This window comes from Emydura macquarii, unplaced genomic scaffold (genome assembly GCF_026122565.2).
Source record: "Emydura macquarii macquarii isolate MOO-44397 ecotype Brisbane River unplaced genomic scaffold, CSIRO-AGI_Emac_v2 contig_499, whole genome shotgun sequence".
In the NCBI taxonomy this organism is placed as follows: Eukaryota; Metazoa; Chordata; order Testudines; family Chelidae; genus Emydura; species Emydura macquarii.
In genome coordinates, this window is record NW_027130636.1 from 1,871,794 (window position 1) to 1,898,676 (window position 26,883).

The 26,883-nt window shown below is 44.7% G+C and overlaps 2 long non-coding RNA genes across 3 annotated transcripts in view; one reads left to right on the forward strand and one right to left on the reverse strand.

Annotated features, from left to right (window-relative positions):
- Nucleotides 1-389: 389 nt before the first annotated feature.
- The window catches only part of LOC137147044 (uncharacterized), a 31,293-nt gene continuing 4,799 nt past the window's right edge, over nucleotides 390-26,883 (reverse strand). The window contains exons 2-3 of one of the 2 annotated variants that reach the window (XR_010918136.1): nucleotides 4,729-4,879; nucleotides 390-443 (exon numbers count right to left, since the gene is read on the reverse strand). This is a non-coding gene — a long non-coding RNA (uncharacterized lncRNA). Of the gene's footprint in view, nucleotides 444-1,323; nucleotides 3,639-4,728; nucleotides 4,880-26,883 lie in introns of those variants that run through there. The other variant, XR_010918135.1, reaches the window with a different exon arrangement.
- Nucleotides 25,792-26,883, forward strand: part of LOC137146961 (uncharacterized) — a 58,325-nt gene continuing 57,233 nt past the window's right edge. Inside the window, exon 1 of the long non-coding RNA XR_010918108.1 lies at nucleotides 25,792-25,909. This is a non-coding gene — a long non-coding RNA (uncharacterized lncRNA). The remainder of the gene's footprint in view (nucleotides 25,910-26,883) is intronic.

Sequence of the window (26,883 nt, forward strand, 5' to 3'; positions counted from 1 at the left end):
CATCAGGCACCAGGGCTACAGGAAGCTGCCCAATTTCACCAGAGAGCTGTGAAAAATCATCAAGGCCACCACACACCCTAGCCACAAGTTGACCAAATGGAATCATAATTACAACAAAAGAATTCCTTGGCCGTATTCAGGAAAACATCAGCTATGTTGTTGGTGGGGTGGGGTGCTTAGAGATGTGGGAAGGGAAACAGCCATGTGGGGTAAAGCTGCTTCTTAGAACAAAGTGCAATGCAATTACAAGTCACGAGGGACCAGATGTAAAGCCCACTTGGTCTAGTCCCTACCGTTGCAGGGGCTTCGGGCACTGGTGCACCTGGGTCCCTCCCGTTCTCTGCCCGTGGCACAAAGTAGTTGAGTCCCCCGAGGACTGTAACACTTTGGTCTGATTCTGGTTGTTGGGCTGGGTGTGTGGGTGGCTGGGTGGTGATGATGGCCTGTGATATATAGGAAATCAAACTCAACATTGTAATGGTCCCATCTTGCTTTGAGCTCCATGAAAACATCCTACTGATCTTAATGGGCTTTGGCGCAGAGCCTTAACAAAAAGCACATATGGGTCTAAGCATCACAAACAGATGCACCACAAGAAAATATCTCATAATGATGTTGAGTGGCATAATAATCCATACTCCTTTGAGAATTAAAAACAAATCCTCTCTTTCTTTTCCTATTAAGACAGATTGCAGAGGGTCATCTTATAATCACAGCAAGGGACGAGTGCTTTCAGTGCGTGGCGCTGCTCATAACACACATTACCTGCTGTGTCCTATAACTGAACCAATGAATAGCAAGAGATAAGTGGTTTCGCTTTCATTTCGTCTTAGGTGTTTTAAAAGAAAATGAAAACACAATACGACAAATAAATGGAAAACATTTGTTCTTTTTGGCAGCTGGAAGCCAGGCAGATAAGTGAGAGCTGGCTACACCCCAATTTAAAGTTTTCCCCAGATGAGAGGCATCTGGGATTGAACACAGTTTTCCAGCCTAACCTCAGCAAAAACAGTGAGGTAGAACAATCCATTTGAAAGTGATGAATAGCCTCCCATTCCCCTGGGGAATTCAGTTGCGTCTCACGCTGCCATGGGGAATGGAAGAAGCAGTAGTTACATCCCAGCAAATTTCCGGTGATTTATTTTTTATTTATTGAGGTTTAATTGTTTCATTAACAAATAGATGCCTGTAAGTTGAAAGTGCCTCTGCCAAGCACATTGTAGTAAAGCTTGCAAACTTGAAATTTGTTGCAGTCTTCTGGGAATTGGTCTCTGAATTCCAGCGGCTATAAAAAAACCCCACTTCATCAACAGACAAGCCTCACCAAGCCCAATATTTATAATCTGCAGCATGTGGAGCTAGACCACAGTAGTAGCATGGGATTTCCTAGGGGCTTTAGCACAGGCCTACCTCTAGTCTCACTGAAGTGACTAGGATAGACCTCAATGGGAACAGTTAGGCCAATTCTGGGTCCTTTAGAAAACCCCAACCATAAGTCTGGATCTGGGTTTTGGACACCAGCAGAGAACATGGGGGCTCAGGTCTGGGAGCCGTGGGGTTGGTTTGGCCCATCCCCGGTATAGAAATGGATCCGGCCTGTGGTTCAAACTATTCTTTCAGACATCCCTTCAAGGTTGTTCAGATCCAGTGTTTTGATTCAGGGCTATCTCTGCATTAACGTAGGCCCTACAAAGCTTCCAACCCCTGCCTCATCTCGCTTTGCCTACGAATGCGATGCCCCCCCACCTGCACATGGGCATGTGCATCACATGAGGCTGTGGCAGAGGCTTCCCCATCTGCGAGTGGGGAGTTTGGTCTAGCCCCATGGGGCAGGGGCCTGTGGGGCAATGCGAGCTTGCAGGCCAGCCCCCTTTGCACTGAGCCAGGAATCAGTGTGCGCCCCCATCCCCCCAAGCGTACTTTCACTTGCCACCTATGGTGAGTATTTCACAATGATTGTATGAGCTTTGTCCCGTGCAACCCCCTGTAGCACCACCCAGAGGCCACAAGATATTCTGGCCTTTCTGCTTCCATGAAACTGTGCTCGCCAAGGTTGCATGTGACCGTCTCCAAACCAAGCCTCGCGCTTACCCTCTTCGACCTCAGCTCTCCCTCGCACGTGTGCTGCCGGCTGCAGTGTAATTCCTCCCCCGCCCCACCACTAAAAACTGAAAGGAAAGAAAACAACAGGAGGGCCCTGCACCCAGGCAAACCAAGCCCTGTATAAAGACTTGCTACGTGGCAACTCCAGTGTGACCACGCGCTTTACACCCTGGCTACCCGGCAGGACCGTGTGGGGCTCACTGTTCTACAGGAGCCGTGCCACATTTCTGGGGCTGACACTGACCCCCCAGCCCTGGAACAGCACAAGGACAGTGAGCCTGTGTCTCCGGAAGGATGGTATGGCCTGTTCTGGGGACCAGAGTGCCCTATATCAGCATCTATTTCCCCCTTCTCGCTCTCTGTGGCCATACGTCCTCCCCCAGCAGTACACCATAGGGCCCACCTTTGTGCTACCCCCATGCAATTCTCTCTGGCCCTTTCATGGGTGGGTGGTTAGCTGCTCTTTTCCCCCTACCATCTTGCTGGTGCCCCACATGGTCAGGGACAAGCTGACCCTTTAATGTTCAGTGCCTCCCCCTCAGGGTCTGCACACCGCTTACCTTCCCTCAGCCCTGTGCTGCTCTCGGTCTGCAGCAGCTTATCATAACCACCCCCTTTCTCCTTGCTCAACCGACTGAAGGTCACACAACAGTGCCGGCTGTGGCCTACAGGCGGAGAGGCAGGATCAAAGGGAGAGTGATTACCACTCACTGGGAAAGTGAAACACATGGTCATTTAGCCAATACAGGAGGGGAAAGGAGGGAGGATCGATTTAAAGTGCAAAAATAGGGGAGGGGGAAAAAAATCCTCTCATTCCTTTTATTCTCTAAGCTTTGCGACGGCTTGACAAGACGGGGCTCCAAAAACTGCTGAGGCTATCAAGACATCCAGCTTGGCCTCATCTCCTAGGCCTCATCTCATGCATATTACATGACCGCTGATTAGACAGGAAAGCTTCAGCTCTTCCCCCCTCCCGCACCTTCTCCTCTCTTTTTGAACCAGGGAACAACACTTCTCATTGTCAGGGTAGCCCCCGCAGAGCTGGGTGATGGAAGGGACGCCCATGGAATCCTTGAGACGAAACGCTGAGGCATCAGCAAATGCGGAAAAAGGAAGTGCGTGGATCAGCTGCACTGAAGTTAATAGAACTATACTGATTTACACCGGCTGAGGATACAGTCCTGCCCTGGTTCTTCATCTCAGCCAGTCTTTGTATTTTTCCTCTGTAGATGATTAATTTTATGCAGGATAAAATGATAACTGCCACCCTGCAGCAACCTAAGTCATTCGCCTCAGGCAAGAAAGCTGCCCCGTGTGAAACTGAAAACAAATATCTCCTTCAAAGGGTTAACGAAGGGTGAGTGGTAAGAGCAAAGGACTGAGAGCCAGCATAGCACTGAGTTCTAATCTCAGCTGAGCCTCTGTTACGTCAGGGAGATCTCCCTCTATCTCGGCCAACCCACATAGAAACAGGTGCTGATGTTTCCTGCCTTCTATCCCATTTTCTGAGCCAAGCTTTTCTCCGGAATCAGATTCTAAAACGGGAAAATGAAAGGTGCAGAGGGAGAGAGATGAATATGACTGCACGGTACATCGGGGAGACGTGTTCATGTCACAAAGGTAGCAAGAGCTCTCAGCGGTTGACTGGTTACACGGTTCCAAGAGGGAAGGGGAGTTGAGCAGCAAGAAGTCACAGGGTCTGAGCAAGCACAATTCCCAGTTTGTGGGAGCACAGAGCGTAGGCTTGCTTACTTTTTTAATCGCTTCCCTGGAAGAAGCAAAAATATGCACAACCTTACTGTGGGAGGTGTATTAGGAGCAGAGCTGGGCACATTCTGCAATGAAAGCACACGTCAACAGTTGTAGGAATAAGCTGCTCAGGGGTTTTGTGGATGTCTATGTGAGCAAGAATATCCATGGAGAGTGAAAGCCTCACGAATGTGTAGGAGGGTTTGTGCTTAATTTTAAGCACATGCTTAGAGCCCACCGGCTTCAACAGGACTGCAGCACATGCTTAAAGTTTACAGGTTGTTAAGTGCTGTGCCAGATAGGGGCCCATAAGCATCCCCTGTGATCTCCACTGGAGGATTAGCACTATTGTCAACCTCAAGAGATCAAAAAGCATGAGATTTTTTCGAAAAAGGCTACACTGTGTTTTTTAGTCTGTCTTTTGATTGTTGAACTCCCTCTGCGCACACCCAGTTTGGGAGTGACAATTAGTGCTGCCCACTCTTCCATAAGGGGAGCTTTTCATCCCCTTCTGTCCCTTCCCAGGTGGGTGCTGCAGGGGGAAGGGCGGAGGCGCCATCCTGTCCCCATTGCTCACAGGAGAGAAGGGGGAACGGAGTTGCAGTAGGCTCTTTTCTCCTTCCTCCCCTGCTGGGAGCATGGCAAGTGAAGGGCTGAACTTCGTAAGAAGGCTGGTGCCCATTGAGTCTTCACAAGATGGGCTGCAGCTCTCTGAAATCCCATCACGGTGAAAAAGTCATAAGAGTTGGCAATGCAGGATTAGGGCAAGGAGTAGTATTACTCAGCTCTCAGGAAGGAGGGGTGCACACAGTGTGGGATCTCCCTGGGCTGTGAATTCCATGCTGTGTGTCTTAGACGCTCAGCACAGAATCTCACCTGAGATCTCCATCTCTTCATGATGTTTCTGATCCACGCAGGACAAATTGCTCTTCTCTCTGGCTGAGCAGTAAAACATGGTGTCCTCTGCCCTGTGGCTTTGCACTCTTCAGTATTTCTCACTTGTGCATTTTACTCAGATGAGCATATGCTGCAAAACAAAAAACAAACAAACAAATAAGAGTGGCCTTGCATTACAGAAGGGAAACTCTCTACCAAGGGACAGTGCAATGTCAGCCTTTTACAGTTTTGAGCAGGAAATTTTTAAGCACAAGAGGAAGTGGAGGAGAGAATGAAAGATCAATGGCAGCGGCTCAGTTGGCTTCCTGGTTGGCATAGTGACGGTGTGCTGAGTCAGGGGTACCCAGGTCAAGGAGCAGAGATGTCATTCCATGCAAAGTCATGCTGCGTTTCCAAATGAGAGCAGGGGGGGCACAAACACTTGGAGAAGGAGTCTTTTCACGCCAAGAGCTCTTTAATATTCTCCATGGATGTTTAAAAAGAAGGTCATTGTCTAACATGTCAGGGAGAAATCTTTTCTTCCCCTCTCTTTTGCCAGCAGTTCAGCAATCTGTAGATAAAGTTAATATAATGCAGGAGCTGCCGGAGGGAGGAAGGCTATCGTAAGCCATTACCATTGACTTTGCCAACGTGATAATATTGTCCTTCATCAGAAAAAGGATTAGGAGCAGGAAAGACTGCTGGGTGCGGCAGATTAATGCTTTTACCTTCCAAGGTCAAAGGCAGAGTCTCTGGGCTGCAGCTGATGTCTCCGCGGGTTCCTACTCCTGATGCAGCCTCTTGAAGAAATTTAGGGGGAAATGTACTCTTTGATTTCAATCTAGCCTTCTGATGTTCCCATCCATACAAGTTGCAAGAGTCGTGGCTTCTCTCTCCTAGCTCCCCCTGACTTTTTACGTGGAGCTACAGTGTGGTGTAGCAAAGGGAATACAAGTAGAGCTGGATGGGAAATGGTGTGGTTTTTTGTGTTGTTTTTCCTGGAACTTTTTTTTTTTTTAATTGTCTTTATCAAAATGTCCAGTATTATTATTTTTAATGTCTAACAAACAAACAATTTTGAGGTTTTGGTATATTAAAAAAAATCAATTTTGATGAAAAGATTTGGTTTTGGAAAACCAAAAATGTTGACCAAAAATTGAAAGAGTTTTGCTTTCAGTTTCTGATTTTTTGTGGAAAACCAGGAAAATTCCAGATGAGAGAATTTTGCCAAAAGAAAAAAAAAATTGGTTAAAAGGCCATTTTTCATTGAAAAATGTGTTAAGGTGAAAACGTTTCCACTAGCTTTAAATACAAGGCATGCATATAACTAAATGAATCGTTCCAACTAAACTGCATTATTTAAAATTATTTAACCAGATCAGTGATTCTGGGATGGGAAAATCACAGACCCAGATAACAAACTAACATCTATCTTTTACCCTCTAAAATTATATATTACAGGTAGAGCTGGAGGAATGTTTTTTTCCAGTGAACAGTAAATTTGCCAAAAATGCATTTTTCTGTGCACAAATATGGCAAATAGTTTTGCTTCAAAAAAAGAAATTCAGCAATCAATGTTTCATTTTGATCATTTTCATTTCAAAATGGCATTTTTGTTCAGAAATGTAGCTTTAAAAAAAGTGAAACACCTGAAAATGACCTGAAACAAAACAAAAACCAGAAAAATTTTGAACAAAAACATTGTTTGTCTTGAAACTAGTTTTTTAAATTTCAACGAGAAAAAAACTGAAGAAAAATTCAGGCTTGGTTGAAACCAAACGTTTTTTTGTTTTGTTTTTAAAAAGGATTATTTGGTTCAACTCCAGTTCAGCTTCAGCTAATGGGAAACAGTTAATGGGAAACAGACAAATAAATGCTTTAAAATGAAATCCTTCTACATTTGAATCCAGAATTGTTCAGAATTTGGTTCTGTGGCCTATTTTGTATAATTCTTGTCTAGAGCTGACTGAAAAATTGAATGTTTGTTGTTGCTGTTGAAAGTTTTCATGAAATAAGTGCCCTTTTTAATTCTGAAAACATGTGACCATCATTAAGAGCTATTAAAATTCACCCATGGTCACTCAGGATGTCTGTGGGCGATAATGGTATCGAATCCGTGAAGAGCAGGTGAGTGTTTTTGCCAGTAGACCATCTGTCTTTCACACCCCTGCAAACTAATAGCGTTCCTAGATGGGTGAGCATTTTGCCACAGATATGCTTGGTTGCCTGGAAATGCATTCATCTACAGAGAAATATGCGCATGACTCCCCATACTTGCAGGACCAGGCATTCCTCCCCAAACATTTGTGAAGATAAAAGCCATTTACACAAACACTCGTGGAAAAGTGAACAGAAAGGTCACTTTCACGGTTGGATTGAATGTCGAAATCAGACTTGGCAAACATGTTTGAGTATACATATTTGTCCACTCTTCACCCAAGTGTAATCAAGCCACACACAGCAGTGCCATCTCAGCACACCCAGAATTTTAATCTTCTTGAGTTTAGACTCAGAATGTTATTTTTATAGAATTTCTTGCATGCTACTGATGTATATAAAACAACTATAACTTCAATTTATATAGCACTATTCATCCAGAAGTTCCTACAGCACTTTACAGATTTTTTATATACAGGCATCACTTCCCCCATTATATAGATTACACTTATCTTTCATAACTCTAATGGCTGAGATAAAGGAAAAGCACAGTTTGCTCACAAACGGTATTTTTCAATAATGACACTTAGCATGAAATAAAGGCCATTTTTCCTGAAATAATCTTTCATAGATTTCCAGTCTTGTTTGCTGACATACAAGGAGGCCAACACATTTATTGTTGCTTTGACAGCAGAAGTGACAATACTGCTTTGCTTTGCTACTGCCCGTCAATTGCTCTTCTAAGCAAGAATTTGGTAACATTTTGAAATGTCGGACAGTGCCTTTTTGCCTCCACCCCTCATATTGTCCCAAAGGAATGTGGGTATTTTACAGGACTGGGAGAGAGATCAGTATTGATTACCACCTGCTCAATGTTCGCTACAGTGAAATTGAAAAATAAACATGTTTCCAAAGTGAAATTTCTCCACGTTTTTGATTAATCTGTCACTCTCCTTAAAAGGAAACCACTAGGAATAAAAACAAATGATATGGAGCATCAGGGTACTTGCCAGCTTTTCCATAATCTATACATCGATTGGACCTGGTGAATCATGAGTTATTTGACCTGAAAATCATATCATTTGGATTACTACCTTCCCATTTCACTGTTCCCATTTCAGGGCCCTAAATCAATGGAGTTATGCTGGACACCATAAAACTGGTATAACCCAGTGGGGACCCGAACAACCAGGCCCTCAAGAACAACATAAACAGTGAAAACAGAGGGTCAGATTCACCAGTACACTCCGTTTTGTGCTACTCCCGCAACACAAAACTGTTATAAATGCAGCTTATCTTCATGACTGTTCTACATCTCTGGAGTGGTGTAAAGCAGCCAGAGTGTACTGGTAAATCTAGCCCATAATTTAATGGCACACTTCAAAATCAGGTCATTCTGATTACTGTCTTGCTTTTCCGCTGCACTTCAATTCCAGCATCACTTTAGCAATCAATATTCTGCCAAAGTCCAAGAGTCAGACGATGTGACTGCAAGCTTTAAATTGGCACCCAGTCCTGGTTTAGGTCCTGCGAGGCCACTAAAATCAGATGAGAACTGAAATGGGATATGATAAAGATCTATAAAATCATGAATGGTGTAGGGGGAAAAAGTGTTATTTACCCTTTCATGCAACACAAAAACCAGGGATCACCCAATGAAATTAATAGTCAGCAGGTTGAAAACAAACAAGAGGAAGTATTTTATTACACACAATGCACAATTAACCTGTGAACTTGTTACCAGAGGATGTTATGAAGGGCAAAAGTATAAGTGGGTTCAAAAAAGAACTGGATAAGTTCATGGAGGATCGGTCCTTCAGTGGCTATTAGCTAAGACGGTCAGGGATGCAACCTCATGCTCAGGGCAACCCTAAGCCTCTGACTTCCAGAAGCAATGAGGGGAAAACGGGGCAGGTCACTTCAAGTGAAGCCTGTTCTATACATTTCCCCTGAATCACTGATAGGGGTTAAGAGGTTTATGAGTTTGCAACTGTCTCCTCCGCACAGGAACAGTTCCTTTAGCTAAAGCAGGTGCAGCTCATGTTTTTTTCAGATGCAGAGGTTCCAGGTTCAAGCCTTGCCTCTGGTGGCATTACACAAGAAAGGAAAATGAGTGCCCCCTTGTAGGGTTCCTCCCATGTCATTCCATAGGAGAGCAGCATTTGCTTCCCATGGAATAAGACCTCCCAAGAAGCCTGGATCCTGTAGGTAACCAGGGACATTCCCTGGGAGACCCTGTGTCTTTATGCCAGTTGGGTATTGCTCTCCCCTGTATATGTACTCTCTGGCACACTGTCTTCAATGCACTTATGCTAGCAGGACGTCTCTTGGTTGCAGCTGACCCAGCAACCCGCACACACCTTAAAAGGGGGATCTCCACTATGGCAGGAGCTCTCAGGAAAAGGGGAAAACCCTTGGCTATGTTAGGTCTTCCAGGGGGAGGGAGGACACAAACAACATGCATCATGCTGGCTGCATGCTGGGCACAGCTCCCCACTTCCCTCCACGGCACCCCGTCCACAGATCAAGACTCTTGAAGGTGTGAGATCTGTACATAGTACCTGGGGACCTCATCTGGCTTCATTAGAAACATCCAGCGCTGATATCACACTTTACATCCACTGATCTCAAAGCACTGAACAAAGGAGGTCAGTATTGTTATCCCCATTTTACAGCTGAAGCCCAGAGGTAAAAACAGAACCCTTGTCTTTCCCCTTCTACATCAGTGCCCAGCTACTGGACCACGCCCGCCGCTAACACCAAGGGCAGGTCATCACTGGGAACTTACAGCAGCATGGCTATGTCTCTGGAGTGTGTAAAAATCCATACCCCTGAAAGAAGTAGTTAAGCCAACCTAACCCTTGGCACAGACTCCCCCTCCCGTTGTGATAGCGTCTACACTGAAGCACTGCAGCTGTGTCATGGTAGCGTTTTACGTGTAGACATAGCTTAACATTCTGCAGCCAATGCTGCTATGACAATGCTTCTGGTTTGTCCTTCATTCAATACTATCCCAGTGCTATGGTGTGGGTGAATGACCCATTCCACGCACATCACCAGTGACCAGAGACTTCTGGCTACTTCTGACAGCAACTGCATTCAAGCTAGTAATTAAGAAGTGACTCTATGTCACACAAAACTCCCTGAGCTAAGACTTAAGATGTCTTATTTTTATTTTTGAATTGAGCATACAAAAATATATTGCATTTACAAGTTATTTTTGAGACAGGAAAACAACTGGGTATATTGCAAAACTGGCTCTTTATTTATTTGAATTCTCTGTACCGCACTGTGATTTCTATATTCATGGGACCAAGAGAATCGGTATTTCAAAACACACAGTAGAAAAAAAAATATAATTGAAGTGAGGCAGCCAAGATTAATTTGTGTTATCAGGTGAGGTTACCAAAGCATTAAATCATTGTCTCAGCATAAGCACTTATCCATATTTCCATATTAAGACAGAACTCGGACAGATTATATCAGCTCTGTTTAACTGAAGGGTGTCCATGTGTCTTAGCAGGGTAGCACCTGCAGCAAGGGTGAAAGGACAGTAGGATGATCTATGGAGGGAAACAAGTGATCCATGAGGTTTCAAAACCTTTTTGTAGGATTTAGGGAGCAGAGCCAGCTGACCAGGGAGTCAGCACTTTGATAGCTGTTTTCCCCTCCTCTCTTTCACCAGGCCTAACCAGCCAAACAAAAGTGTTGGCAAAGCTGGACTGAAGCAATGCTACTGGGCCTCCCATGGTCCCTCACTTGGCGTGGTGGTAGCCAGGGAACCCCTCCTCTCCCAGACAGATACAGGTAATAGAGTGAGCCCCCCCTTCTGCACCCCAAGAGTGCACTCCTTGGAAGCTTTGGGTATGGCAGCCAGGTGCACCTCTCTCCACCTGCCCAGAAAGGCCGAGGTGGCAGCAGACTCCCCATCCACTGCAGTACTTACTCCCGTATTGGCGGAGTCTCTGATTGAGCAGAAACGTCTTGCAAAACATGATCCCCTGGTGGAGTGACACTGGCAGGCCCGCAGAGCGCCCTCTTGTGATGCCTGGGGCAGCTGGTGGAGCTATGTCTCAGGCTCTCAGCAGACTCAGGCAGGGGTTACTGCATCAGTTACACTTGACTCATGTCTTCAAGCTTTTCGTTAGAACCATTAGGACTAGAAATCTCTATTTATTTATTTACTAAAAATTAAAACGGAGATTCTGGTGTGGCCACATGACTCAAGTTGGCAGGGGCCGTAAGTACAAGCTTCTCGAGAAAATGCCCTACTCTGACCCTTAGTATTGTCTTTGGCGCAAAGCACTCAGGGGCATAGAACAGAGTCCTCATTGTTTACAGCTTTATTTGTTTGTGCTATTGCATTTCCACAGGCTGTCCATAGCGCAGCATCTCTACTGCAGCAATATACTACAGGACATGCTAGAGCAGTGGTTCCCAACCTTTTTTGGCTCGAGGCCACAAATGTAATTTTTACAACCCTGAAGGGCCAGCCATCTCCACCAGCAGCCCCCATCCCCACCACTGCACCCAGAGAGAAGGAATTCAGGGAGGAGGATCTCCCGTCCCCTTGGCTGCAGCAGGGAAACCGTGCGCTTCACCTGGGTCCCTAGGCAGTGGCTCCTTTCTGCAGCCAGGGAGATGGGAGATCAGTGCACCCCTCCCTCTGGTTTCAGCAGGGACCCAGCACCTGGTGACCCAGGCAGAGCACTTTGCTCTCTGTTGGAGCCGGGGGAGGTGGAGTGCTGATCTCCTGTCCCCTTGGCTGTAGCAAGGTGCCTGCACCAGCAATGCGCTCTGCCTGGATACTTAGACAGTGGCTCCTTTCTGCAGCCAGCAGGAGGGGAGTCGCGGGCCACTCTGAAATACCTCGTCAGCCACTTTGGGGCCCCAGGCTGGGAACCACTGTGCTAAAGAGAGTGCTCCACATCATTACAGGTAAAAAACAAAAAACTTAGCTGAGACGCAGGCGTCTCCCCCCATCCCGTCCCCTCAGAAAATATTCTAATGCCAGATTCAATGTCCTGCATTTGAGAAGATTTAAATGTATTTCTAAAGAAAGCAATTTGAAATATAACCAGCCATATCTGGTATTATTTGCTACTTAAAATACTAAATAATCCTGCACTAAAATAACTTGTCAAGCAGAAGTGTTACTTTGCTCAAATTTGCCTCTGTTTGCTTCCCTCCAGGCCCAACTCACCCAGCCCCGCAAGACACACTTCAGTCCTCCCCCTTCCTGGGTGTCAGAGCCCAAAAGAAATGAGGGGAAAAAAATACAACTCAAAACAGAGTCACCTGACAAACACCGAGCAGAACCTCCTTCTCTTCAGGGCCTGTCTCCAATAGCCAGTACTCCAGCTGGTCTCCAAGGGTTTGGTCATCCCTTCCACCTGGAGACTCATCCCCCCAGCAAGCTAGCTCAGTCTCTAGGCTATGGCCCATCTTGCCTCACAACAGAAAGTCCTAGCTTAGCCTCTGCTTTGCTTCCTGGCCAGCTTTGAATTGGACTGTCTCCTCCTTTTAACTTCCCTCTCCACACTGGATTTCTGCTGCAGGTGTAGCAGGGCAGGACCAATTGGATCCTCAAACTTTCATTACCCCTCTCCTTGCCAGCACAGAGCCCGTTTCCCCATCAGAGTCAAAAACAGGTCTGGTCAAAAATTTCCTGGCAAAACTTGGGGTTGTGGGGGAGGTTTGACAGCCAATTGTGTTCACAACTAAATGAGAATTTTCCTGGAAACCAGATGCTTTCCATGGAGAATTTAAACTTTTCATTAAAAAACAAAAACAAAACAAAAAACCACCCAAAAAACCCACAAAAACACAACCCCAAAAGCCTGAAAATTGAGATGTTTGCAGCTAAAACCAAAAAAATTTGACTATCCTTTTTTGGTTTTTATGTTTTTGGTTTTCAAATAGAAATGTAATCTTCTGTCAGTTGACGTTGGTAGCAGCAAGGGTCGGGTTCATTATCTGGGGCTTCCTCTTAGCCGTACAAAACAGAACTGGCTGTAGCCCTCACCCCAGAAATCTGGGAAAACTAACCACCACCTCTTAGGGCATGTCTACACAGACAAGAGGACCGAAGCAAGCTGGGGTGTGAATCTACCCCACACTAGCCTGCTTTGCTCTAACTCTCCATCTTAATGATCTGCATTAACAGTTTGTTAGAGCGCTCTGACCTCTTTGAAACCAGACCACTTCAAAGGACACTCACAAACTGTTAATGCAGGGTAGCAGAGTGCACACCGACAGCTACAGGGAAGCAGGCTACTGCAAGGTAGATTCACACCCCTGCTTACAGCAGTCTAATTGCTCGTGACGACAAGCCATAAAAGACAATATTTCCCCCCTCACAAGTGCTGACAAAAGACCACTTTTGTTAAGAAAAGAAGGAAACAGAATTCGTTTGGGGAAACGCTACAACACAGTCTCAAAAATATGCCAGCAGTAATTAAAACACCAGTCCCACAATATCTTGGGCTGTAGTCCTTTGCCTCAGTTTCCTACCTTGCAGTGTGAATGCCCTTTAACACACCATTCCTTTTTCCTACCCCTAACTCATGGTTTGTTGTTTGAGGTCAGTGAAGTCCCACAGTACCTGAATGCACTCTGGGATGTTCACTTCCTTCCCCAAGCATGCAGGGGATGGATAGATGAGACAATTGAATAAATGCCACTACTCATTGCTGCCATCTCTGCCTTGAACTGCAACATGAGGCTCCTCCATCTAGCCCAGACCTTCCTGATTTCACTGGGAACTGGAGAACCTCACTGCAGCTGCAACCTCTGCCTTGTCTTTCACCTCAATACTTTCCCCCCATTTCTAAGGCTCAGCTTATCAGTATTATCAGCTTGAGTGATCCCTAAAAAAGACTTTCAGTAGAATCTAGTCAGCTCTGTATTTAAAAACTAGAACAGGACAGTCACAGCTTTCAAGACCCTTTACATAACACTATGCCATCCAATAGACACACCCATCCCTTACCTTCTGATGTTCAGTTGACATCAGCATCAGTACCCTCATTTAGTGAGTGAGGTACCACTTAGGATGACCCCCTCAATTAGGGCATATTGAGTTCAGCTCTGCTGCCCTTGAGTCATATAACAAGGACATCCACATTTCATTACACCTGCATCCAAGGCTAAAGTTAATTTGAACCCAAAAGACCCAAAATTGATCACTTTAGCAAATCAGGTCTGCCTGCGGATCACCTAGGCAAAGAGGTGTGTCTATGCAAATATGCTCTGCTCCTGAGGTCTTGTCCCCAGTTCATCAATAGAGGACAGGAGAGAGCTCATTCTGACCCCAAGCTTACAGAAAGGTTCAAATTTTATGAGAAAAAATTAAATAAAAATAACTTTCTGTTTTCATCTAATATTTGGGGTCGGGGGGAGGAATTCTGACTATTGAGTCCAAACTCAAATATTTTTCATCAGTTGCATCACACGCACACATACTACATGGTACAATATATAAAAAAAATAGTGGAAGAGCCAGCACTAGCATTATTAAAGAGTCCCACGAGGTTATTCCATCTGCATATATAGGAGCTATGGACTTTTATGCCCATGAGTTTAGGCAGCCTCTCATCCACTCGTTGAGGAGTACGTTAGCAAAAGATTGTGTCCATCTTTGCTTCTGGATTCTCAGCTGGCAGCAGAGACCCGTTGTGGCTTTCCTGGTCTGTGGCTCTCCAGATATCTGCAGGCACCGTTGTCTAATGTGGACCTTGTAGAAACCATCCACACTTTTCTCATCACCATCACATTAGATTGCTGCAATGCACTGGGCTTAGGGTTACCGCTGAAATCCACCCAGCAGAACTAGCTGGGGTAGAATGCACCAACCTGCCTAGAGAAGGAGAGATGCATGAAGAATAGCCCTAGGTGGCACTGTAACTCTGAAACGTCCATGGGATTCATACCAGGAGCAGATTACACCCCCCATATAGTCACACCCTTCGCTGCTACACCCACACGTGTGGGTTTTGGCCCCCTGTCCAGCGAATAGGGTGAGGTGGGGCCCAGGCTCCATTTACCCCTTGCCTCACTCCACCACCTGCTCCAGAGAAGAAGGAAGCAAAGCATGTGCTCTGCTTACTTCTGGTGGGGCTTTTCAAGCCACAGCTCAGTTTGAGACTCAGTCAGTTGTGCAAGGGAGGAGTTATTCACAGGCCTGGTCTCATTAAAGACAGTGAGATTATGTGTGAGTAACTACATGCAAATGTGAGCCAGAGATTTACAGCCTGGCCCAATGCTCATAATTGCTGTAGGAAAAACGTCAGACGAGCATTTGGGTGTTGACTGGCCCCACCAAGTCTCTGTTTGAAATAAAGTTGACCCGGGGTGGAGATATATAACCCCTCTTTTATTTTAAGGCAGGCAGTGGAAGCTCAGACCAGAGATGACTTGGCTAAACTCTTCACACCAGAACAAACACAGCCTAATGGCCTTATCTATTTCAGAGGGGCTGGATGGAGTCCAGATACCCCGTCCCTCTACCTGCTCCTCCTCGTGCTGAATCTAATCCATCCATAACCCATTTCCTTTCCCTTTGACTCTTTTAGAATTTATTCACCTATTTCCTGCCTGAGCAGAAAAAGCAAAAGAGAAAGTTGCTGATTGATTTCACTCTTGGAAAGTCCCTGTCATCTTGTTTGATGACTTCATTGCAAAACTGAAATAGGCAAGGCAAAAGCAATGTTTTCAGAACAATTTGGAACCAGGGGAGGAGAGTGGGGGAAGGAAGAGGAGGAGGGGAACCATGGGAAGTTGATGGCCTTTATTCTTCAATTCCCATGTTGTGGCTGCTTGCTGCAGGCTACAGCCAGAAAACAAAATTGTTATGATTCTTATTAGTTTTTATTTTATAAAGCCTGAACTACACTCTGTAGGGGTTTCAAACTGGAGCTGCAAATCATCAGCATGCCAGCCTGCCTGGGCACCACATCTTTACACTAATGTACTGCCTGTCTGCAGGAAAGAAAACTTCCATCTTTTGCTAATCACAAGCCAGGAGCCTGGTTCATCCGGAGGGTTTACACAGGCATATGGTGGACTTTGTGGCTGTGTTACCGGTTCTAATCTGCCCCATTTCAGAATCAGTCTTAAGCTTGGTTCACTGACTTCTGCAAACCCTGGGGCAATTAACATTGCTAACCACAACTGGTCAAACATTACATATCAGTCTCCAAGATACCATGAGGTTGGCTTAAAAAGCATGCAATTTTAGAAGAAATAACAATTTCGGTGTTTTGGCTTGCCTGCTAGTCTCTGGGCCTTTTCAATACACGTTGATCATGTTTTCAAGCATTTCTCTGCAACCATGAGATGCTAGAAACATTTTTTTTGGAGTCAAAGGATGCCCTGAAAGCCAACAAACATTAAAGATTTTAGATTGGCTTAAAAATAATGATGAAAAGAAAAGAAAAGTTGGGTTCTTTTGCTTTGCCTTTTGCTTTTTGAGTCAATAGGTTTCATGTTTTCCAGCTACTCTTCACCACCAAGACACAGGTGTGGCTAGAAATGTACTTTTCTCTTGTTACATGAAAACCAAAAACCTCATATAATCACATGGCTCCAGGAACTGGGGATTTAAGACAAACACCAAATAGTGCGAGACTTCTAATAACATGGCAATACTGATACCTTGTATTGACACCAGGGGTGGTCAACCAGCCAGCTTATGTAATTGGTTTTGTGCTGTGAGAGGCCAACGAGATGGGGAGAGTCTTTTAAATCATTGGTTTCCTTAAACAAAATAAAGCAATACACCATCAATGGGTGCAGCAGTGAAATGGGGAAGGGGAGGGAATCGGAGTAGGAAGATGATTTTACCACTGTGCACAGCAAGGGTGAAACTGATATCGGAACTGTTCTGGTGTCCCCCTTTTTAAAGGGACTGTGAAAAATTGGAGAGGGTGCAGAAGGGAACCACAAAAACAATGAGAGGGCTGGAAAAAATGCTGTACAGTGAGAGAAGAAAGAGCTCAGCCTTATCAAAAAGTATATGGAGAGGGGTCTTGATTACAGTGTGTAAGTGCCTTCACAGGGAGAAAATACTAAAGGGATCTCATGGGAAAGGCAGAACAAGAACCAATGGCTAGAAACTGAAGCCAGACAAATTCCAATGAGAAGTAAGGCACGGTGAGGTGATTCCCTATGGGAAGACACTCCCAAAGGAAAGGGTGGCTTCTCTTGAAGTCTTCAGAGACTGGAGACCTTTCTGGAAAACATTTTTACTCCAACACACATTACTGAGCTCATTAGAGTAACCTGGCGAAGACCTGAGCTATATAGGAGGTAAGGCGAGATGATCTAAGGTTCTTTCTGGTCTTGAGATCTGTGACACAAAGTGCTCTCGTGTGGCCGAGGGATATTGCTCAGCTTTCAACAGGAATTAAAACATCCGATTTGGATGAATTCATTGGAAGCCCAAACTTTTTTAATTGGGAACATATGGGTGAACTTTGCATGGGAAGTTTTCCATCTCACTGCCCTCTGCATCACAATGCGGCTTGTCAGCAGATGGTCCCCTTGTCTTTGGCTTGATGAAAGCCCCAGCACCCTACAATTCATGAGCCAGAAGACATCCCTTCACGTGAAAGTAAAGTTATTAGTGTTAATGCCTATGTCTGGGATCTGGGTCCCACCTCCCCTCAGTGTAAACCATAAGTTTGGGCTAATAGATTCAGCACCATGTATGTGACAAGGCTGCTTACAATTTACTTGTCATACCCAGACACAGAGAAATGCATCATTAACCAAGTGTAAAACACCGAAGTCTGACCTGGTCTTTCGAAGCATTACAATATACTTTCCTTATCTACTGCTGTTGCAAGGGGCCCAGGAGTCACGGCTCTCTGTAGAAGTTGTTTGGCTTATTACAGATCTATCTGTCAACAAAATCACTACCACCCCTTATACCCCCTGATTCCACTTCCGCTCAGATATACTGTATAGCAGACTTCCCTGTGCATTGTAACCAGGATATTTTATTGATGCGAATATGTCAATTTCAAAATCGTTCCTGCATTGTTAGTCTCAGAGCTTTGCTGTTCCAGGTCAGGTTTTCTAGTTCTTGCTATTAGTGAATGATATTAAGTCACTCTTTTTTTAATTAAATATATTTATGACCTCCTAAATATTATAAGAAATCTCCCATCAAAATGCTCACCTGCCCCAAGTTATTAAGAGGAAACTGACAATTTGCCTTCTCCAAGGAGGGGGACATTGGGAATGATGATATATATTGAAGACAGATAAGGAAAAGACAATGGAAGCAAAAGGTTAGGGAACTGCTACCACTATAAAACCAAGGGTCTGATTTTTCAGAAGGTGTCCTTTTGTGTGTGCCCCCCTTTGCACACAGATGTACTAGCCACCTGTGTGCATACATATTATTTCCTGAAAAATGCCCCAGACTGGTGTTTGCACATGCAAAGTTGCTCTTCAATGGTTTCTTTACTGTGAAACTGAACTTGAAGCAGAGGTATATATACAAATGCTAGCGGACAATGAAAGACAAAATATATCATGTATGAAGGGATGTTTCATTTTAGAGGGATCTTTGGCTAAGGCCAACCTTTAAAAAAATCCCATTCATAATACCAAAAACCAGATGATTAGTTATTTATTTGGATAATATTTGGGTACAGTGGATTGGAACACCATGGTCACCTAAAAAGCCTTATTTATTCACTGCCATTGGACTGTGAATTTGACTGAGAGAAATTGAGCTGACTTTGTGGAATTTGAGATTTTCGCAGAGGAGCTGAAGCCGTTATAGATAATGCAGACACAATTCAAAATGTGAGAGATCACTGTAAGGTGAAGCAATCGTTTTCCATTTTAGGCAACATGATCTTTTACCAAGGATTTGTGTCATGGAATGGAGAGAGAAGAGCACCTTGGAGGCCACAATTAAAGAAAAATGTAAAATGGGACCAGACTTCAGCTTGTCAAGGGGCAGGACATGATTTAACATGTTTGTCTTCGCCCTTTGCCCTGACCTGTTTGATCCCGACATATCAATATTAAAAAATGCCTACGTTCCTTCGGAGTACAGTCTCAATCACCGGTGCTTTTGAACATTCCCCCCAGTCTGTAACAGATCTGCCAACTTCACAGCCCCTTTGCACTGGTGGAAATGGGTTATAATACAAAAGGGACTTGATCCCATTCTGCCTTAAGGCCACATTCTGCCACCCATCATCCCACTGTTTTTAATAAGGCCATTTGTGACATCAGACATTACTCACGATGAGTGAAAGTGGCAGGATGTGATTCTGAGTCAGCTTCCCCTGCAATATATTTGACATTACCAACGAAATAAACAAGCAAAACTAAAATCAAGCTTAAAAGAGCACATTTATCTTTGGACAAAAGGAAATAGCTTTCTCATCCTGAAGATTTTACAAATGAGCTTGCATGTAAAATTATACACAGGGCTGGACTTTTGATCATCTGCTTTCAGACCAGCGACATATGGGGAAAAATAAAATAATTCATTGCTCCTTTTCTGCTTTATTTTAGAAAAGCAAATTCACAACATTACCTAGGTCCCTTTATTGCGTGGAGCAGATACTTTAGTGATATATTATAAAATGCTAATATGTCTTATGTATTGCTCATAATACGCTCGTCCTTCCCGTTTTCAACAAAATGGATATTTCTGTACATTGGAATGTGGGGATATTTGGAATCTGGAATATTATTTTAATAACGCTTTATTCATTTGCAGTCCTGTAAATCAAAGTTGCTTTCCTGAAAGCACTGTTAAATATCCACCAATTTGTACACATACATCAAAATTCTTAGGTTTGACAATCAAAGAGGAAAGCGTATCCCTCGTGTAAAGACTATTATTAAAATGTTATCCGTAGTCAAATCCATTTTTCATCAAAAAGGTACAAAACTCCTGGCAGACTGATAGTTAAGTAAGTGCAAACTGATGGCAGTCTGATGGTAAAGTCCAGACAGGGAAGGAATCCTTCTCTCCTAAACAATGGTAAATGTGCTTCTAATTAATAAAGTCCTTGTTTGGGGCTCTGTTATGCCTTTACAGACAGACCAAGGTTAAAAGTGGCCTTCAGAGGGCAGTATTCCTCTCTGGGTTCCCAAGTGTGCACATTGCTACAGCCCTTCAGAGCATGCAGCTTTTACCTTATTTATTGATTTTATTTTACTCCTTATTACTGAACAAAATACTTCTATTGCATCCACACAGATTACTTCTGTCTGCCTCACCACACAGCACTTTACTGTTGTTCAGTGGACTGTTGTGTGCAGAATTGCTGGGGAAAGGTGAGTTGAGAAGTGGGATTCAAAAGAGGACAGAAGATTGTGTATCATGCAGGATCAGGCAGGACTTCCAGACAAAGAGGCCAGCATAGGTAAAGCTGGTCAAAATTATCCTAACAATGTTTTTTTCCATCAAGAAATGCCATTGCATCAGAATCAAAACTTTCTCCTGGCACATGTTGATTTCAATAAAATTTTGTTTGGAAAGTAAAAAAAAAAGAAACAAAACATTTAGATAAGATCATATTGGATCCTTATTGGAATGGAACATGTTGACTTTCTGTTTCAAAATATAGTCTATTATTATAACATTTTTAAAGGAGTTGAAATTGGAATAAAGCACATCAGTGTTATTGACACAGATCATTCAACTGAGCCAAAGCTTTTTGGTTTTGTTTTTTTCAAAAATTTTGCCTCACCTTTTGCAATTTTTGCTGTTCCTTCCATGTGGGAGCCAAGAGGCCACGAAGGAAGGCAGAGTTGGTGGAGTTCAGGGTCGGCATAGAAGCATAACAGGTGCCCATTAAGGAGTTTGATACTGACATGGAATGGGAAGCAGAGCCAGTGAAGGGTGTTATAAAGATGTGTGTGTGGGTGGGGGAGGTTGTTATGATGAGAGCAGCAATCAAGGAAGATGAGTTTGGTGGCAATATTGTTGATAGATTATGGATGCTTTTGCCCATTATTTTCATTTTCTTGCCCCCTCCTCCCCCTCGATCAAAGAGACTACTGTATTATCTTAGCTCTCATAGCCTGTTATGAGAGGCTATACAACTGTCTTTTTTATACCTTTTGCTTTATTGCTTCTCAAATGCTCCTCTGTACCCCTTTGTCGGCAGAATGACTACACTGTCTCTTCGCATTCCCCATGTAACATTGCACTGTAGGATTGTTGCAGCCATTCTACACAGTCTCCTATTTTGCTGTATATGTGAGAGGAACAACCCCCCTGTATTTCTTATCTATACCTGTATTAATGTCTCACCTCTGTATTGGACAGATTCCAAACTACATACGTAAAGCTTAGATTTCTTTAGTGTAAGCTGTCTCCTCAACACACCCGTTTAAAGGCTGAACAGCAGATACACTATGCAATGTCTTAATAATACCACCTCTTTCCATCAAAAGAATGGTTTTACTGATCACCAGGGCTAGACAGCCTCACAACACTGCTGCAGCATCAGGAAGAGCTGATGTTACGGTGCTACCAGCCCTCCATGTACATGCTCAATTTTGCCTTTAGGGAAAATTTCCTACTCTCCCACTTCTTGCCTTTGGAGTTATGAGTCACAACAGCTGGAGGGCAGAAATCATTAAGTAGGAAGCAAAGGACGTTATGAAAACCCCCGTCTCCTCTTCACAGTGCATCATTTATCACACTGGAATTATAAACCACTCCAGTTAATACTTCGGGTGAGATTGTAAGGAGAGAAAACAAAGGGAAGCCCTCAGCTCTGGTAGGAGCATTTGGAGAGGTGGTTGTAGAGTGTTTCTGCCTCTTGCCAGTTGTTTTGTCGAGTTCTAGTAAAACATCAAAGTCCATTATCACTGAGGCTCAACCCCCACCCCTCCCCACATCTTCTCAGTTCACAGCAGAGTGTAAAATTAATTTGGTTTATTTCAGAGCGAGCCGTAGCCGGCTATCTTCACCGACTTCCCATCTGTGAGGAAACAAATTTCCTCCTTAAGTGCTTTCCACTTGACCTGCTCTTTTCTCCACTGAGAAAATTGAGGTCAGCTGGCCTGTGTTGTGCAGAGGCAGCCATTTTCAGAGGAACCTGGGCGGCGATCGCAAATGCTACAGCAGGGCCGGGACCAGGGTTCCTGCCTTGCCTCGTGCAGCAGTTTATTAATGCACAATGCTTCTGTCCATGGCTATGCCTTGGTCCCAGGAGACATGGGGGATTAAGGGAGGAAGCAGCTATATTCCCCCTTGGTCCAATTATTTTTCAAGCCTCTTATACATGGTTTGAGAGGTTACGTCTGACAACCATGATAAATAAAGCCAAGCCAGAGAGCTGTGGGAGGGGACAGAGCAACCCTGCTAGGAAGCGCTTGAGAAAGACTGGGCCAGAGCTATTAACTCCAACCCTCCCTTTTGTGTGCGAATGAAAGGCACTGGGCTATAACCAGTCCGACAGCAGAGGAGGCAAGCACGCTGCAAACTGTTTCACGAGTTGCTCTCACTGCTTGTGCATTTTTGCTTCATAAATGATACTCAAACAGGAAAATGACCAAGCATACATGCAACCTGTACAGAATGCTTCTCCTCTGGTTGTTTTTGAACATAGAGGCTTTGACTCCTTTTCTCCACCCTTGCAGTAGGACTGAAGAGGAAGAAGAAAAAAGACTGGAAAGTATCTGTGTACGCCCTGTGTTTTGGAGCAGCCAGCATGACCCTCCAGCCACTGTTTTAAATTACAGCAACCTCAGACTACTCTGTATTTCGCCAGGCCCCCTATGGGCTATGGGAAGCAGAGAATAGCCGCATTGTAATGCACTTGGCCCCGCTGCTAGCAGGGCTGGTGTAGGGCACTGATGCTGGCTGTATGCCAGCGGGGGCAGCTTTTTGCAGGGTATATTCTAAAGCAGTCTCCAAGAGTGGCCCAAAGAAGTCTCAGGGTATGTCTAGATTGCAATCAATTAGCCACAGCAGCATGGGCTGTACAGCCCTGCTTGGGATCCTAGGTATGGCCTGAAGCTGCTAGCCTGGGCTGCTGCGACTTCTCCACTATAGCTGCTAGACTGAGTACGATCCAAGCTCACTCTGGTATGTCTAAACAAGCTGCAGTCACAGAAGGCCCCAAGGTGTAGCTGACACCTGGGCCTGTGGCACATAGTTCTGACTTTACACGCTTCCTTCCCGGCTGAAAGGTATCCTGGCACTGTTTTTGAAGTAGCAGACTACTCCACAGCCTGCCCAAGGAGTGTGTCCCAGGGCTCCTGCCAAGATGCAAAGAAGCTTGTGGGGAGAGGGTCTCATTCCCCTTCCTCCTACACTCCTGCGTCTGACAAAAGGAGAATAGAGAGAAAGAGAGAAGGGTGAGGGATGTAAAGGGACAGTATGGGTCAAACCCTCTCTCCAAAGCTTCAGTTGCGATAGATAAGTGCCCCCATAACAAAGAGGCAGGAATCCCCGAGCTCCGTTCTAAATCATTAGCGCCAGCAGGGGACAGGCTTGCACTCCAACACGTTCCTTTCTTGACCGCTCCTCTGCAATGTAAGGGGCAATCTCCCTCTTTTCTCAAGGGGGAATCTCCCTCTTTTTCCAGTCGCCTTTGCTGCTCCCAGCATCAGGTAGGGGGAAGCAGGCACACAGGAAAGACCCAGAGTGGCTGAATCCTGACTCCCTGTCTGCTGCTCTGTCCGCTAGACCACACAAGACTCTTCAGCCTTGGTAGTGCCTAGACATGCACATTTGGAAATCTCTCTTTAACGTAGCTGCAGCAGTGCTAGGGAAGGCTAGAGCTACAACTCACTAGGGGAAACATATTACAAACACTATAACTAAAAGCTGATATGTTCTGCAGAGTATGTTGTAACCTTCATTTTTTCCTACCCATATTGCAGAGCTTCCATTAATCCAAATAAACAGTCTTACTTTTGATGTACCAGAGGGATGTATTTTTCCCCTAGTCCTGTGTTTGGTTATTGACTCACAAAGAAAACTTATTGCCTAGCTAGTGTTTGGAGTAGGACTGAGTAAATAATTTACAACACACCATTTCCTTGACAAATTTAGCCTCTACCTCTGCTCATAGAATGGGCATGAGCCAACTGCAATATCCTCCAGTTTCTCTCTTATTTAGAATTGCTCAACAAATTGGCCTGCAATCTCATTACGTTTATTTGTGACGTGTGAGTTGATTTTGAGCAAATCATTAATATCAATACTTGATACTCAAAGTTGGTTACAAATAGGGGAAATGGCTGTATTATCTATCTAATACGATTCCAGGGATGCTACTCTGAAGCCTAAAATGTCTGAAGAGTCAGCGTGAAGCAATGGAAACAGCTACTAGCAAGTCTGAGAACTTTTTGTTTGGAATATTGCCATGTATCTATGCCATGCCATTGTGATATCAGAGATAGCCCCAGCAATCACCCTTAGTCTTCAGCTAATTTGCATGCAATAATTCCATTGGTTGCATGAGGGAGATTGCACAGATGGTGGGTTACTTGGCCCACCTGCAACAGTTCTTCAAAACCAGCACACGTAATAACTCCAAACTCATAGACCATCCCAGCACAAAACACAGATTTCTCAGCATAGCACAGTCCACACAAGCAACACAACCAGCAGCTCCAATAACTCTGAATAAACATAGCCTGTGACTGCAGCATACACCAACACAAATCCACACAACCCTCCCACCGCAACACAACCTGCACCCATCAATACAACCACCCACACAAAAGCACAATAAACCCAAACACATACAGCCCCTCAGTGCAGCACAACTCTTCATTCACCGGCTGCACAAATCAACACAAATCTTCCAGGATTGCCCTAAAATATAGAGGTATCTTAGGAAGTCTGTTGAGCCAGTGTGAAGCAATGGAAACAACTCCAACCCTGGCTGAAGGCTTGTTGTGTTCAGAATATCACAGTCAATCATCACTGGGCCCTAGGAGAACCAGATGGGATGTTGGAGCTGAAGGGTCTAGGTCTGTTGGATTGTGACAACTGATCTGAGAAGGTGGTGTCACCGTCATAGACAGGTGGCTGTGCCTTCCAGCTAGGGCACAGCTTAGTGCACAAACTGTGGGGAACATGTACAAACAGCAACATTGTGCACTACAACACAGGACATGGAAACAAGAATCCCAATATATGACCAACCTGCATGGCTTTACCGCCGCTTTGCAGGATTTCCTGTTCACTAATCCACACGGCTGTGTCTTGCGCTAGTTTGCTTACTGCGGCAGTGTTTTGTGAGTGCAACTCCTGCTGTGGTGTTTGATGAAATAGGACACAGGCAACTGGTGTGAAGGTCTGCCACGCATACTGAGATAATAGGATTCCAAGCCATTCAGAACTGGGCACATGTGATAATAGCTCCCACACGTACTGGCTTATGGTGGCACCATTACCAGTCCCACGCTAAGCTTTGACCTTATGCAATACCAAGGAAGCAACCTACCCTCACTGGCCACCGGGAGGCTAAAAGAAAGAGGACATTAATGGGAAACAAATCAATCAGATACTGGGCACAACTGCCACATCCATGTGACAGCACAAGCTTTCAGCTACTAGTTTCTTATTAATGTTATGCATGACCCTATTTCCCTGTTCAATTTGGTACAGTTAGCTGCCTGAATACCTAGTCAAATCAACAGAGGCTGTAAAAGAGGGGTAGTTAAAGAACCCAGAAAGAAAAAAGAATGACACAGATCAGAGCCTCACAGTTACCCACCCCATTTCAAAGGGCTTAAGGCTGGGCAGGGAGAACCTAGCTGGTTGGCATATCCAAAGTAGGATGTTTTTCTCTTCCCAAAGCTCAGGCTGAGATCAAAAGACCTTCAGGGGTTAAAAAGGTGTCCTGGCAGACAGGGGCGGAGGAAGTGGTCCGGAAGCTGCCAGACACACAGTCAGCAAGTAGGAAGGCTGACAGGCAGAGTCCGGGTCTGTAGTAAGCAAGCTGTCACATGGTGGCTGGAGAGAACAAGGCACAACATGGCTAAGTCAGGTCTACCTGGGGAATGCCAAGCACAGGTAAGACATGCTGCATATAGGTCTCTGTTATTTTTCAGTCTACTTCTCTAAACTCCAGGTAGTTTTTTGGCAAACAGATCACACTCTGTGCTGAAGAAACCGCTTCTGTGTCACTGCATTCTGTTAGTGACCACGGGCCCCAAGGAGAACTCTGGCAGGATCCAAGCCCAGTTGGCCCTGCTAGGTAACATGGTTGGCCGCCCAAGGGAGGTATAATTCAGAAAGCCACTCGGTTGGGCTGAGAGATCCCACCCCACAGAGAATAAAAGGCACAGGAATGTCAATTAACAGAGGTGCTGGAAAAGGGTCTCAGAAGGACTTGACACTATATGGGACACACGGTATTTTTTCTCCTCCCAGCCTGGCACAGTCTAGCACCTAGAAACCCCAGTCCAGCACAGCACATAAGGACATACATAACTTGAAGCACATGGTTAAATGCTCTGCTGGCTTGGGGCTGTAATCAGGAGGAGGTCTTGAAAGGAACCCACTGAAGCCCTGACTTTCTCTGCGGTCCTGATTTAGCCAAGCACTTAGGCCCTGAATCAGCAAGACATTTGAGTCCCTCTCTATCTGTAAGTGTGTAAGCACTCCTGCTGACTTCAGTAATGGAGCTACTTACATGCTTAAAGTTAAGCACTTGCTTAAGTGCTTTGCTGAACTGGGACTTAAAAAAGGTAACAGACAAACAGGCTTCTATTAGTTTAAAAAATGTTAACCTTTTTCTTTCTGGACCACATAGTTCTTGAGTGAGGCATCATCTTTACTGGAAATATGAGGCAGCAGTTGCAGCTGTATTGTCTGGGCACAGAGTTTCAATTTAACTTTGTCTCATCACATTCACGCAAAGCAATTATATAAGCGTGCACAGTGCTAGCTACAAGGAATGTGCTCTGATCACATATAAAGTGCCACAAATGCACAAAAAACTCCATCATGTCAAAACCCAGTTAAGGTTTCTAATAGAGAATAAT